The sequence below is a fragment of the Ammospiza nelsoni genome, chromosome 6 (genome assembly GCF_027579445.1).
Source record: "Ammospiza nelsoni isolate bAmmNel1 chromosome 6, bAmmNel1.pri, whole genome shotgun sequence".
Taxonomy (NCBI): Eukaryota; Metazoa; Chordata; class Aves; order Passeriformes; family Passerellidae; genus Ammospiza; species Ammospiza nelsoni.
The window spans coordinates 11,289,581-11,304,159 of NC_080638.1; the positions used below are offsets into that span (position 1 = coordinate 11,289,581).

Sequence of the window (14,579 nt, forward strand, 5' to 3'; positions counted from 1 at the left end):
AGGGTGATGAGACACTGGAAGGGGCTGCCCAGGGAGGTGGTGGAGTCCCCGTCCCCGGAGGTGTTTAAGGAATGCCTGGATGTGGCACTCAGCGCTCCGGGCTGGGTGACAAGGCAGGGATTGTCACAGGTTGGACTCGGTGGTCCTAGAGGTCTTTTCCAAGGGAATTGGCTCCTGTGGGATCCTTCCGTGATTCCAGTGGGATCTTTCCGTGATAATATGGGTAGGGCAGATGAGCATGAGCCCAGGAGCGGCCTCTGCCCGCAGCAGGCGGGGTTGGTTCCCGGGATCCCGCCGAGAATTCCCCGCTGGAATCGCGGCCGGCCCGCCACTGCCCCGCCCCGTGGCGCTACCGCCGGCCGCCACCAGGCGGCGCCGCCGCGCCCCGCACCCCCCGTTGCCGTGGCGACCGCAGGTTGCGTAGCGGCCCTTACGCAGTTGACGCAGTGGGCGGCCCCGGCGAGGCGGGGGCGGCCCCGGCAGGGCGGAGGCGGCGTTGGAGAATCGGGGGCCGCAGGGCCCCCGGCATGGAGGAGGCGGCGGCGGCCGCGGCGCTCCCGAGGCGGCGGCAGCGGGAGCGAGGTGAGGGACGGCGATGGGCACGGCGCGGCGGCGGGGGCCGGCGCTGCGGCAGGTGCGGGGGAGCCGGGAGGGCGCTGGCAGGGCCGGGGGAGCGCCCGCCGCCGCCCCCCGCCCCGCTGGGCTGCAGGCCCGCGCCGCCCGAGGGCTCCGGATCCCGCGGGAAGGGCGGCGGTCCCGGCGGGAGGGCCCCGCGCCGTGTGGCCTGCGCCCCGTGGGGAGCGGGGGATTCCACCTGCGCCTCTGGAAAGCCGCCATCCCGGGCCGGGCAGGTGCGAGGCGTGAAGGTGATCGCGGCGCTCGGGAGTCGGGATGCTGCGGTGGGAGGCGGGAGCGGTGCTGCTGGATGTCCAGGGAGAAGCTGCGCTGTGGGTGTGACACAGGGATTCTTGCTCCCAGCTTTTATTACTTCCCGCAGGGAACGGTACCTGACTTGAGCAACGCGGGCGGATGCTGAGCCGCGGCCGTAAAATTCCCAAATTTAGGATCGCGGGCAGCTGCAGAAGTGAGATATCCTTATGAAAGTAAGGGAGATGTCGCTCCGAGATCTTGGAGCTGGGATGCTGCCAGGCTGCTCGGCCAGAATTCCTGCTGTGCCCAATTCTGGGAATTAGTACCTGCTGGTGGATTTGGGACAGGCTTCAGTTGGCACTGGGAATATGGGAATGGGGATTGCCCAGCCTGGTGCACGCCGTGGTCCTTAGAGCCTGCTCCAGGTGGGAAATCATGGAATGATTCACCAAGGTGGGATATAGAACCCCAGGACGGGAAAGCAGCAAAACTCTGGGGAGTGCTGTTAAAGGAAAGGAGTATTCCAAGGTGGGGATATTCATCTCCCCCTGGATGAAACTTTGTGGGGATGAGCTGCTGCATCCTCCTGGCTGGACAGGGAGAAGCATCCGAGTTTTTGTGGTCAGGCTGAGTGTTCTTAAATGGGAGATAATGAAATTGTGGGAAGTGGCTCTTGGAAAGCTTCGGGCTCTCCGTGAGTCTGGCATTGGCTTGGCTGAAATGTGTATCCTGTGGACGCTGCTGGAAGAAGCTCTCCAAGTTGGAAACCTGAGCTGGGGGAAGGTGTTTGTTGTGCCAGGTGTTGGTTTGCTGGGTCATAAAAGTTGCACGGGGGTCTTAAAGCTGCTGGGGAAATTCCAGCAGTGCCAGCTTGGACTGGGAATGGCTGAGGGGGTCAGGAATGCCCAACAGGGACAAGAGGTGTGGAAAAGCATCTGTTATGTGGTAAATGATACAAATAACCTGGATAAAATCCCCCCTTTAAGTGGGGATTTAAATTGGAAATTTGGGAGTTGGCAGCTCTGCTGTCCAAAATTTTACTCAGGAGTGTCAAAATCAGGGATTTAAGGATATGGACTATGTACTGCAGGTACTTTGACCTAAAAAAAATCCTGATTTGACCCAAATTCCCATTTAAATTAAGGCACTGGGCACTTTTTGCCTGCTACCTGCACAGATCCGAATTCCAGAGACAGGGAATGCTGAAATCCCTCTGTGGTTGCTAGGAAAGGGGTGGTGAGAAAGTGAAACTCCTCTGGGCTGTGTCCACCCTGTGTTCCCTTTTCGGAGGCTGGGAAGGAGCAGTTGTGCAATGATGGGACTTAAGGGAAGTGCTGTGCTAGGAGGGAAAGTGAGAAGGGTGGAAATGCTCCTCCCAATGACCAAAAATGTGAGGAATAAAATAATCCCACGTTTTGGAAACTTTGTTAAAATTCACTGCACAAACAATTACAGCGACCAAAAAAACTCCCTCTGCTTGGGGTTTTTTTTTGGCTTTTGTGTGGGAATCTCAGTCCTGTTCCTTCTGCTCTCCCTCCCCTTGGAAGTTAATTAATTGAGAGCTGGCTGCTCCAAACGAGGTCACTTGGATTTCAGAGCTGCCCTATCATTGTATGGGTTTGCAAAATCAGGATTTACGGCTTGTGTGCCTTGGAAATTTTTCCTTAAAGTGGCATAATCCTGGTTTTTGGGGGTCTTTTCCAGGCAGCTGAAGGATGTAGGGAGGAGAAGTGTTCAAATTGGAGTATGTAAAGCTTGGGAAGCTGCTCAGCTTTGGATGGAGAAGAGTTTGGAGAAGCTTCCAATCATTCCCAGGCCTGGCTGTCATTTATGAAACTTCCTTGGACTAAACCAGCAGGAATTCTCTTCTGTCCCAGACATCCCTGTCCTGTCTGAAGACTTTTTTTTGGGGAATTAAGCCTTTATGCCTCCCCTAGACCATGCAGCTTTATTCTTGGGAGCCTTCACCCTGCTTTTCCTCCCCTCTCATTCCATCTTTCCCAAATAAATGACCCTTGGTTCCACCTCTGCTCCCAACAGTGATCCAGCTGATGAATAAGAACATCCTGAGCTGGATTGAGCCCTGGAGTTTGAAGAATTTCCAGTTAAAGACGCAGCAGTTGAGATGGGGTGAGTGAAACCATTTTAATCTGCTCTTGGAGCTGCAGGGCTGGAGTTTTTCGGGCACTGGGAGCAGATGAAAGTGGCCTTTGTGCCATGGGAAGTGTGACAAATGGACTTTTGTGGGATCTGCAGAGAGTGCTGGGAGGTTTATTCCTGCTGGGATGGATGGCAGTCAATCAGGCTCTTCATTCCAGGCCAGTTGGAGCTGATATTTTTGTTATTTCATACATGATATTGTTAATTTAGGTGTGTTTCTATACCTTATTGTGTGGATTTTAAAGGAGAAATCAGAGAAAAAAGTCCTTAAAAATTTACCAGGTGCAGCAGCACCTGCCCAGCTTGGGACTTTGAAAATGGAAGAAATTAGAATGGTCTTCCAGGTTTTGGTAAAAAATGGGAAAGTTTGCCCTGCTGAGGAATATCCTGCCCTGAAATATGGACAAAAATGCTGCTGGACCCTAGCAGGGATTTTGGATACAGGAAGCAATTCCCACAGAGTTTCAGGAAAAATGAGCCCTGTACCTTCAGGCATTCCTTCTTCCTCCTTTTCTTTCCTTTCTCCCCTCTTTCCTGTGGAAGGCACGTGGATCCCTTACCTCTGGATCTCTTTGGAAAGATGAAATAAAAAAAGCTTTGGATTATTTTCCTCATCCTTGCAGCAGGAGCTGGAAATCTGCATGGCAGGCAGAGACTGTCAGGAATTCTGTCCTGGTCTCTTAATCCAGGAGTTTCTTCTTCAACTCAGATCCTTCCTTCACTGCCCTTGTGCTCCAGCAGATCCCTGAAAATCCTCATCCTGCCCCATCCATTGGCATTTATCCCTCTCTTGGGGGAGCCTTCTGAGCTCCTCTTTGAAGATCTGTGGGATTGCGTGAAAATTCCTGGCTTTTTGTTCCCTTCCAGCTGAGAGTTTGGTTCCTACGTGTTCCCTTGGTGTAGAATTAAAACAAGTGGGTTCCTCAGGGCTGCCTTTGAGCTCAATAGGAATTTTCCCCTGAAAACAGGAGACAAGATGTAATTTAGAGCCTTCAATTCCAAGTTTTCCTGGTGTTTTTAATTTGCCATTTCATCAGGAGTCAGTGGCAAATATCCCAGTACAGCTCACTCGTAGCCATCAGTAAATATGGGAATGCCACCTTAAATGAGTATTTTCCACTACTTTTATCCTCTAGAACATGTTTCCTTGGGATTTCTTGGCCTGGAGGTTTTATTATCCCCACAGATCTCAGTGATCCTGATTTTACATCCAGGCAGGCTGCAGGACCGAATCCTTATCCTTGTTCTTTTGGAATAAAATGCTGAATCCCTCAGGCCACCTTAAAACATTTGAACTGGATAATGAGAAGAAACAGGAAAATTCAGGACATTCCTATTATAGTTCAGTGCAGCAAATAGAAAATGGGGAGGCTGGGATGGAATTCAGCCCTTTCTTCCCTGAAAGGTGCTTTTCTTCCCTGGAAAGTTCCCATTTGGATGTGTCCTGCTGCTCCATGTCAGCTGGAAGTTGGAATTTCCACAGCTTTGTATCCTTTGGGGTGAAATTTATTATTCTGCCATGGCTTGTCTTTGCAGCCCAGATCCCTGGTGTTGACACAGCCTGGATGTATTTTTGGAATATGGATTTCAGCTCCAAACTAGGAGCCTCTGGAGATTTGGCTTTTCCCATTGGGTCTGCTAAATGATCCTGCAAATTGGTGCTGTTTTCTCCTGTGGGAAATGAACTGTTTCGCCTCCCAGAAAATCAGAACAAGGCAGGTGCTGCTTAGGAGCTTCCAGCATCTCAGCCAGCTGGGGATTGTCCTGAAAAAACTTTATCCTGCTCTGCTTGGATGCCATGATTAGAATCCTGGAATGATTTGGGTTGGAAGGAGCCTTAAAGCTCACCCACTATCCCAGGTAACTCCAAACCCCATCCAACCTGGCCTTGGACACTTCCATGGAGCCACAACTTCCCTGGGCACCCTATTTCTTGGTGATATCCATATCTTATAAATGTTCTTCATGTACCTCTGGGCCACGTTGGACCTTTAGAAGCATTTCCCCTTTTTGTGACTCCGGTTTTTTCCGGCTGATTCAGTTGTTTGTCACCATCTCCATGGCACCAGAGCATCCGCTAATGACAACCAGCATTTCCCTAAATGAGAGCATTCAGGGATGAACTGGATTTTTCCTTGGAGAGGGGAAAACATATGCCCTCTCAGAGGAAGGAGAAAAACTTCCCATAAAAGCAGGAATTGGTGATTTGTGCTGCTCATTTTCTTCCCTGGACAGAGTAGGGAAGAAGGGAAAATTTCGTGGAGAGATTTTGTGCTCTGTGGGATTGCTCTTCCCTCTGTCTTTGTCAGTTCTCCCTTATTTTCTAGTGGAAAAAGAGACATCCATGTTCCAAAACTGGAAGGATTAGAGCTTTCCTCAAAATTCACTGAGAAATCCAGGGGCAATATTCCCTTTCCCTTTGTGGAATTGTGGTGTTAAAACTTCAGCAGGAAGCCACAGGTTGCTTTGTCTGGAAAACCTTCTTCCCTCTAAATTTTGTGGCAATGTGTTGCTTTTGGAAAAGAGTCTTTTGGCCCTTAAAAAAAAGAAGGGATCATATTTTCTCCCTGAGCTTCTTTGGACACCTCCAATGCCATAATCAAATTTAATTCCATAGGAAACAGGCACATCCCCAAATCCAGTGTTATCCATGGTTATTCCAAGGCCTGACAGAGCCTGAGATAAAGGGATTTGTGGCATGGAACTTTTTGCCTTATGGAATCCCAGCTGGCAAGGAGAATTTCGGGACTCTCTGGGGCCTTGCTCTGACTTTGTGTTCCCCTTGGATGAGGGCGGAGGAATGAGGAGAGGCGAGCTGGGAGGTGGGAAGCACGTGGGAAGCTGCAGAAAATGCTCAGGAATGGGCGGCTGAGTAAGTGTGGAGCCTCCTGGGAATACTGGCAGAGTTGGTGAAATTCCCTTGTGAGGTGGGGAGCGGGAATTTGGGGAGGGAAATCAGGAACATGCCAGTGTTGGAAGTTTCTCTGTTATCTAACATGTGAGTTTGCAGGATGTGTTTTATTCTGGAGAAAAGGAGGGTTGGGGGAACTTCTCATTCCCTACTCCATGACTGGATGTGGGAGCCAGATGGGATTGGGCTTTTCTCCCAGGGAACAAATGACAGGACAAGAGGAAGCGGCCTCAAGCTGCCTCAAAGGAGGTTTAGGTTGGATATTGGGAATATTTCTTCATGGAAGAGGTTGTAAAACACTGGAAGATGCTGCCCTGGGCAGCAGGGACTGGTGGAGTCCCCTTTCCTAGAGGGATTTAAAATCCATATGGATATGATACTTGGGGATGTGGGTTAGGGGGTTGATTGTAGGATTTGATAATCCTAAAAGTCTTCTCCAACCTTAACAATTCCATGGTTGTTAGATTCGATGATCCTAAAAGTCTTGTCCAACCTTAACAATTCCATGATTCTCGATGTGCAGGCCAGGCACTCCTAAGGGGTTTGATGTTCCCAACTTTTCCCATGTCCTTCATGCCATAACCCATGCTTTGTGTCCATGGATTTGCTGGCTCCTTGCATGTTTGTTCCCCTGAAACCTGGAACCCTGGTTTCCAGCCATTTCTGGATAGGAACTCCAAGGATTCTCACATTTAGCCTTGATTCCCTGGGACACACAAGGTTTAGTTTGGTCCTCAGGGGGATGATCCTGCCAGATTTTCCTTCTCTTGGGGGGTGACAAGACAGGGAAGCGAACTTTTGGAATTGGGACATCGGCAAGCCCGGTAAGGACTCACGGTTCCGGGTTTTTGGGATACTCTGAGGGGATTCAGGCAGCGGAACTGATCCGAGGTGGCTTTGAACGACTCCGGGCTCACCCAGATCCTTCTGGCTCAGGGGAGCGGAAGGGAATGCGCTGTGTTTGTTCACTGGATGCTCATCCCAGGGCTCGCATTAGTTCAGCGTTCCGTGGTAGCTCCGACCGGGTGGACGAGGTGCTGGGGAGGTGTCACCTGGGCAGGCCGAGGAAAAGGCGGAGTCGCCCCAGGGAATGTGGGAATCTCTCCAACACCGGGGATCTTGGACTGTCCTCAGCCAATTATCCTCCTAAAACCTTGGGGTGTTGTGCAATGGACGAGTCAATCGTAGGATATCCCAAGTTGGATGGAGCCCACAGGGATCATTGGAATCCAGCTCCTGTTGTCCCTGGTGTTCCCAGCTGCCATTGTATTTATCCTGCCGTTTTCCAGATGCTCTCCTTGTTTTCCTTTTTGTGTTAATTCTTAATTGAACAACACTTGGAAGCAGGATGTGGATTGAGGAGAGCGAGAGGCGCTTCCCACTGCTAAGAAATGAGGCTTCTCGTTCCAGAAAAGCCTAGACAGAGGGGGTTTGGTAAACCAGATGGAATGGGAAAAACTCATCCTGGTTCCTGTTCCTGTAGCTGCAGGATTTTGCCTTTTGTGTGCCAGAGCTGGGAAATGCTGCCCTTTGGAGTGCAAGAAGCGTGGAAGGGTGTGGTCGGAGCAATCCGGAACCTTTTCACCTGAAAGCACCTGATTTATGACACCAAAATCCCAATGTTAACATGGATTTGTTTGGTGAACTGCTCAGCTCTGAGTTCCCTGGGGCTGGGCCAAAACACTCCCTCCTGCCTGGCATGGAAAACACAGCCCTGGAGCCTCTGCTCCGGAGCATGAGGGCTCAGCATTCCCAAAAAACAGTGAGTTGGCCTTTCTGTTCTTCCAGCAGGTGCTGTTTGGTTAAACCTTAATATTTAGGGAAGTTTTTGGGTGGAGAGTGGGAGCAAATCCACTTTTCTTTCTGGAATGCTTTCACCATTCCAGTGTATCAGGGCCTGGAAGTTTTACATGGACAGGAGGAAAGCAGATGGATCTTCTGCCTCAGTGTCCAGAGGTAAAAGGTTTTGTGCCAGCGTGTGTGATACTGGAATTCCTGGTTGTCCAAGCCAGGATAAGCAGGAGATCCTGTTCCCAGACAACGTGACCATTTGTTGCTCTGTATTTTAGACAGCTGTCCTGGTGTTTGCTCAGCTCCTTACACCTGACTGCAAGGGTTTTCCAAGGAATTTCCATTTAAAATTGGAGGTTTTGTTGAAACTCTGGCTTTTTTTTTGGGGAGAAAAAGTGACAAATCCCATTAGGAGAGAGGAAAAGGGGGGAAGTTAGGACTTGGTGGCCCCTGGGGCTGTGGCTGCTGCTCCCTTTTTGGAGGAGAAATGAGAGAAGTGTACTTTTACCTTTCCCAATGTTTACAGTATTCCAGCTGCTGAGGCTCCATTAGACATTGCTGCTCTTGGGAAAGGAGATGAGGTTGGAAGTTCTCATGTTCCTATGGGAACAGGGAGTTGCAAGGGAGTTTTCATTTATAAGAAGATTTGTCAGGAAAGGTAGGAAAGGGATTTAATTTCTGACTTAAGTGGGAAACCAAGATTCCTTCTCTCCCAGCTGGCTCCTGACTCTGACTCTTCCCATTCCAGGCTGCTCCGTGGCCTCGGAGTTAATTACAAGTTGGATAAGGAGATGCCCGAATCCGCCCTGCTGTTGTTTTGCTGACTCAGCAGCTCAGAGCTCCTTTTTTAGGGAGGGGGAGCAGCAAAAAGACCACTCTGAATTCCAGATGCTTGTGGAGCAGGGTTAGGAACCCCCTCGGGATGAGTTTTCCATGTTAAGCTGTTCCTGAATCTGCTTTTCCCACCTCCTTGGAAGTAGATAAGATGTTCAGGGCACAGAAATCTTTTTCCCCAGTGCAGCTGTTGTTTAGATAGTTCCCAAGGAATATGGGACTTTGCCCAGTCCTGTCTGCAGGCCTCTTCCTAGGAATATTGCCCCATGTGTGCTCAGAAAGGCTGGAAGGGGGGGGAAATTCAGGAAAACAGTTGTGTGAGGGAAGAGGAATTGCAGTCCCAAAGTTCACTTAGAAAATGGAAATGGGAAATAGATGAGAGGTCAATTAAGGAAGAACTGTGGTTTTTATATGAGTTTCCAGCCAAATCCAATGGAAAACAGGCACCTGCCATGGGATGGGGCCTGGGTTTCAGTGTGCTGGGATCCTGACTGAAGCAGCTGTGCAATTTTCCCCTGTGGGAGCTCCCCTAGGGTACTTCTGCCACTGCACCATGGCTGGGTTGTGATCAGCGCATCTGGGACTCTTGCCTGAGGGATCCAATCCCTTAATTTGTCATAAATCTGAGATTTGGGACTTCTGCCTGAAGGTTGTCATCCCTTATTTTGTAATAATGGGGTTGTTTTTTTTCCCCCCTAAATTTGTATTTGTATTAATTATTGGCTGTTATTAATTACGACTTGGTACTTTAATACTTCAGTTTTCCATGTTTCCAGTGCTGCAGAATGGAATTTGAATTCATCCGTCCCTTTGGAGGGCAGGGAAGTTTCAGCTCTCCGGTTAAAGGGGAGCTCTGCCTTCCTTGGAGCCTTTTTCCTTGGAACTATTTTGGGAACATGACTTCATCTTCCTCCTGGAGCGGGGGAAAAGCCCACCCCAGAAACGTGGGGGATTCAGAGCTTCTGTTCTTCCCTGCAGAAAATCACGGAATTGTGCCTCAGATTTCCCTGAAATGGGGGTGTTGGATCCTGGTAGGAGGGAGAAGGGGTGAGTTGTGTGCTGCTGGTGGACGGATCTGTGTTTTCCAGAGGTCACTCCTTGCTGGCAGCCCAGAGCAGGAATGGGATTCCTGGGTGCTGGCAGCTGAGGGAGGGGTGTTAAAGAGGCAGCTCCCGCTGGCTTTTCCAGTGATCCCAACCCCTTCCCTCCTTGTTTTCTCTTGGATGTTTACCTCTGGATTCTTTGGCTCCCATCCTGGTAATGCTAAACCCTGTGGTGGACTTGGGAAGAGCTGCATGAGGGTGGAGGTGAGATTTTATCCCAACACATTTCAGAGCCTGGATTGTCTCTTCCTATTCCCCTGCTGCTTTCCTGGTGGAAACACAGAACTTTCCCGTTTTGCTGTGTTGTCTCCTTCCTGGCTTATCAGGGAGAGAGGGAAGAAGGGATGTGTGGGCTGCTGGTGCTGGAATTTAAAACTTCCTCATGAAAAGGGATAGGGTCATCCCAGTGTCCTTTTTACCTTTTCCAGCTTCAGTCTGGCAGCTGGAACACCTTGAAAATTCCAGCCAGGAAATCATGTAACTGAGGGGGAATTATTCCTACTGTCATTCCATAACCTGATTCCCTTACTCCAGAGGAATCATTTGAGCTCTTTTTCTGGACACTGATCCCAGCTGGGAACAACAAATATGGTGGAGGGAGGAAGAAACCTGTGGACATGGAGTTTTTCCAGCTTAAGGAATGCTTGGGTTCATCCTGTGCTGGACAATTCCAGGCTGGATGCTGGAGCTGGATATTCCCTGAGTCTGTGTGCTCTGCTTCTTCCCTCTTTGCAGTGAAAATAGAATCATTCAATATCCATGGGATCTTTATAAATCCTTAAATATCCATGGGAAGTTGCAAAAATGGGAATGTCAGCAGTTGGAGACATTGATTGATTTCTTTTTTCCCCACTGGAGAAGGTGTATTGTCTGTGGAATGTGGGAGAGACTGTCAGGAGCCTGGCTGGGAAGGTGTGTGAGAAGCTCCTGGAATTCTGGGAGCTGTTAGGAGTGCTCAAGAGATCCCTTCTCCAAGAGACCTTTGGAATTCTCTTGGTATTTTGAAAAAAAATCAAAGCCATGTGACAGGGGACACTGGAGTTGTGCTAGGGGAAGTTTTAGGTTGGATACTAGGGAAAATTCCTTCATGGAAGGGGTTGCAAAGCTTTGCAACAGGCTTCAGGGGTGGAATCCCCATTCCTGGAAGGATTTAAAATCTGCATGGATGTGGCACTTGGGATAGTTGTGGTGGCCTTGGCAGTGCTGGGGAATGTTGGACTGGATGATCTTGGGGGGCTTTTCCAACCTGAACTATTCCATGATCCATTTGTCTGTGCTGTTGGACACACAGAAGTCTCAGCCTGGCATTTGAGGACAATTTGCCTCTCCCCTGGGCTGTGGGATCCCAAAACATCTCCACAAGGATGCAGGCAAAATTCCTGTTATTCCTTATCAAAAAGACTGGGAATATTTTGCCTTGCTGCCCAGAAGAGAACTGTAGGAGATTTCGGTTTGTGCCTGTGCTCAGAATTTAAGGCTGAGGGAAGGAACTGAGGCAAAAACAGGCACAGGATTGGGATGGAGAAGAGTCAGACCTGGGCAGGGATAATTCCTGATCCTTCAGAGCTTGATTATGATTCTTTAATCAGCTGTGTTAATTACAATATCATATTGCTCCCAGGCCTCTGAGCTCTGATCAGGGATGAGGATGTGAACTGAGAAGGATGGAATAAAGGAATTTTTTATGGCTTTGGAAGTTCACTTGTCCTGGCAATAACGGAAGGAGTCACCAAACCCCAACTCTGGTGCCTGTGATCTTTTCTCAGCTGATTAGAACATTCCCACCAAGAGCTCTTCCAGGTGTTTCCTTTTGAAGCTTAATTGAAAAAGCTCTGGATGATTGGATACTTCATGGTTAATTATAAGATAATTAAAGGAAAGCAGGGAAAATCCACACCTGGACAAATCCTGCCGAAGGAATCTCTGCAAAGGCACTCAATTTAATTACCAGGATGGCCATGAGTTGCCTCAGGAATGAGAGGAAAAAGGAATTTCTTTTCCAGCAGCCTCAGACTGGTTGGGCTGGGAGCCAGGGGCTTGTCCTGAAGTAGATCCCAATGAACAGCTTTTTTTCCTTATAATCCTGTTAGGATTATAAATTCAAGTGTGAAATTCGTTTGGAATTCGTGTCTGCTGGAGGAGGGGAAATCAATTGCAAAATGTGTCTCTGTGCTGTTGGATCAGGGATCCTTCTCGTTTTCTGAGGATTGCCAACTTCCCTGGACAAGATTTGAGCTCCTTTTGTCTTTGGAAAAATGGAATTGCTTTCCTTTGCTTTCCAGAAGCTGTGGGGGTGTTGAATTCAGTAGAGAGGGATTGGGATCACCTGGCCATGATCCAGGATGTCCAGCAGCCAGGTGGGAAATCCAGGTACAGCCCTGAGGATGATCCTGCTGGAAAGATGATGTTTTTCCTGTTCAATTCAGACATGGATTGAGGACAGGCTGGGATTGCTGGGAATGTTCAGCCTGGACAAAATAAAGCTCCAGGGAGACCTTAGAGCTTCTTCCAGAGCCTAAAGGGGTTCCAGGAGAGCTGGAGAGGGACTTGGGACAAGGGCCTGGAGGGACAGGACAATGGGAATGGCTTCCCACTGCCAGAGGGCAGGGATAGATGGGATATTGGGAAGAGATGCTTCCAAATGAGGATGGCAAGGCCCTGGCATGGATTTCCCAGAGAAGCTGTGGCTGCCCCATCCCTGGAAGTGTCCAAGACCAGCTTGGCAGGGTTTGGAGCAACCTGGGATAGTGCAAAGTGTCTTTGCCCATGGCAGGGGCTGGCTGGAATGGGATGAGTTTAAGGTCCCTTCCTACCCAAGCCATCTGGAATTAGGGATAGTTTTAGGAGAAGCACATTCATCTCATTTTTGGGATCCTCCTATTTATATTTTAGCAATCACATGGTTGATTTAGTTTCTGGATCATCTCCTGCCACTTCTAGTTACCTCCTGCCATGGTCTGGCATTCCCCAGCTCCAGAGCTGGTGCATTCCCACATGTGGCCAGTTCATTTTTCCTGCTCCCTGTTCACTTGGGGAGGATTGTTCCTGGTTTTCTGTGGTATAACCAATTGTTAGGAACAGTCAGTTCCAATCTGTGCCATTCAGTTTGTGCCTGCACAGCTGCTGGGAGCCAAGGAAAGCTTTTCCAGGGATTTCTTCAGCTGCAGCTCTGCTCTTGTCACGTGGGCTCTCTGCTTCTGCCTCACCTCCTTTCACCTCCCTCTTGTCCAGCTTTTCCAAATGAATTCTGCCTCTGGAGCTGGTGGCTGAGAGGGCAGGGACAGTGTCCCTGGAGTGACAACTTTCCAGGCTCCTTCCAAGCTCTGCTGGAGGACTCCCCCATAACAAGGGAATGCGAGGAGGGTATGGAAACATGGAGAGTGGTGGTAACAGGGAGAAAAATCCCAGGAGAGTTTGGGTTGGAAGGGATCTGGAATGTGATCCAGTTCCATCCCCCAGCCAGGGGCAGGGACACCTTCCACTAGCCCAGGCTGCTCCAAGCCCCAGCCAAGCTGGCCTTGGACACTTCAGGGATGGGGCAGCCACAGCTGCTCTGGGAAATTCAGGGTCTCATCACCCTCACAGGGAGGAATTTCTTGCCAATATCCCACCTAATTCCACCCTGTGGCAGTGGGAAGCCATTCCCATTGGCCTGTCACTTTTTGCCTTTATCCAAAGTCCCTCTCCAGCAATCTTGGAATCTCTCCAGGCACTGGAAAGAGCTCCATGGTCTCACTGGAGCCTTTCCTTCTCCAGGCTGAGCAAGGTCAGTGTATCAAGGAGACATCTGGAGTGTCCATTAGGGAATAAGCATGGAAGCAAGAGGAGATTCCTGGTGCCATGGCTGCAGCCAGGAATGTGTGGCTGTGCTACCTGTGGCACTGAGTTTGCTGGATATCAGAGTGCAGATACAGGAATCAGCAGTTCCAGCTCCAGGATCTGTAGTGATGAAACCACAGAGAGAAACAGGCACAAGGAATCTGTCAGCAGGAAAAAGTTGGAGTAAATATGTGTGAGTAATTCCAGGAGTCAGAGCTGGAAAACCTGTGGAAATTGAGGAGATGTAAAGCTGCCTTATGGAATTAAATAATTGCTGAGCTTGAAACTGAATCCCTATCTCCTGGCTGTCCCTGGGGAGCAGTGGGCAGGGCTGGATCCCTGCTGGGGAGGGATGGGTGTTGTGGCTGCCAGGAGAGCACAGAACCCAAGAGCCTGGAGAAACTGCGGATCAGCTCCACGTGCAGGCTGTGGGTGGTGAGGAGGAGGCATGTGTGTGCTGGGATTTGGAAATGCAGCTCCTGGAGTGTCCAAGGAGAAGGGAATGTGGAAAAATAAATATATTTAAGGCTTAAATATGACACAGGATCAGGGAAGCCTGGGCTTGATTCGTCCTTGCTTACATAAGCAAAAGGAAAAGAGGATTCCTGCTTTCCATCACAAATCTGAGATTCAGGAAGAGTCTGGAGAGTTCAGCTTGGCAGGATTCAGCCCAGGATTGCAGTTCTGGGTTGCTTGGTTGTCATTAGGGAAGCACTGGATGGGTAAGAATTCCTAGGAAAAGGAGAAGGAAGCATTTGGTCTGTTGGTCCTGGCGGTTTGGAGAGGTGTGGGAGCAGTGCTATTTGTTCTCTGTGGTGATTCCAACATCTTTATCCCAAGCACCAGGTGGAGGAAAAGCAGGCTGGTAAGTCCCAGGATTTGATTTCCATGGGATGGGAATTTGGGACTTAATTCCATAAACTTGGGAGAGAGTTGGAGCTGCATGTGCTGGACTGTTGGTGCTTTTCCATGTGCTCTTCCTCAGTGAGCTCCATGTTCCTAATGGACAATGGGCCTTTTTGGGATAGGGTGAGAAAGGAGCTGTTGGGGTGTGGAAGGAGGGAGCTGCTCCCAAGGGTCTCCATGGGGGC

At 49.7% G+C, this 14,579-nt stretch overlaps 1 protein-coding gene across 1 annotated transcript in view; it reads left to right on the forward strand.

Annotated features, from left to right (window-relative positions):
- The first annotated feature begins 492 nt into the window (after positions 1–492).
- Positions 493–14,579, forward strand: part of DAGLA (diacylglycerol lipase alpha) — a 56,630-nt gene continuing 42,543 nt past the window's right edge. The window contains exons 1-2 of the mRNA XM_059474654.1: positions 493–582; positions 2,911–3,000. The gene's annotated coding sequence lies outside the window, so the exon portion shown is untranslated. The remainder of the gene's footprint in view (positions 583–2,910; positions 3,001–14,579) is intronic.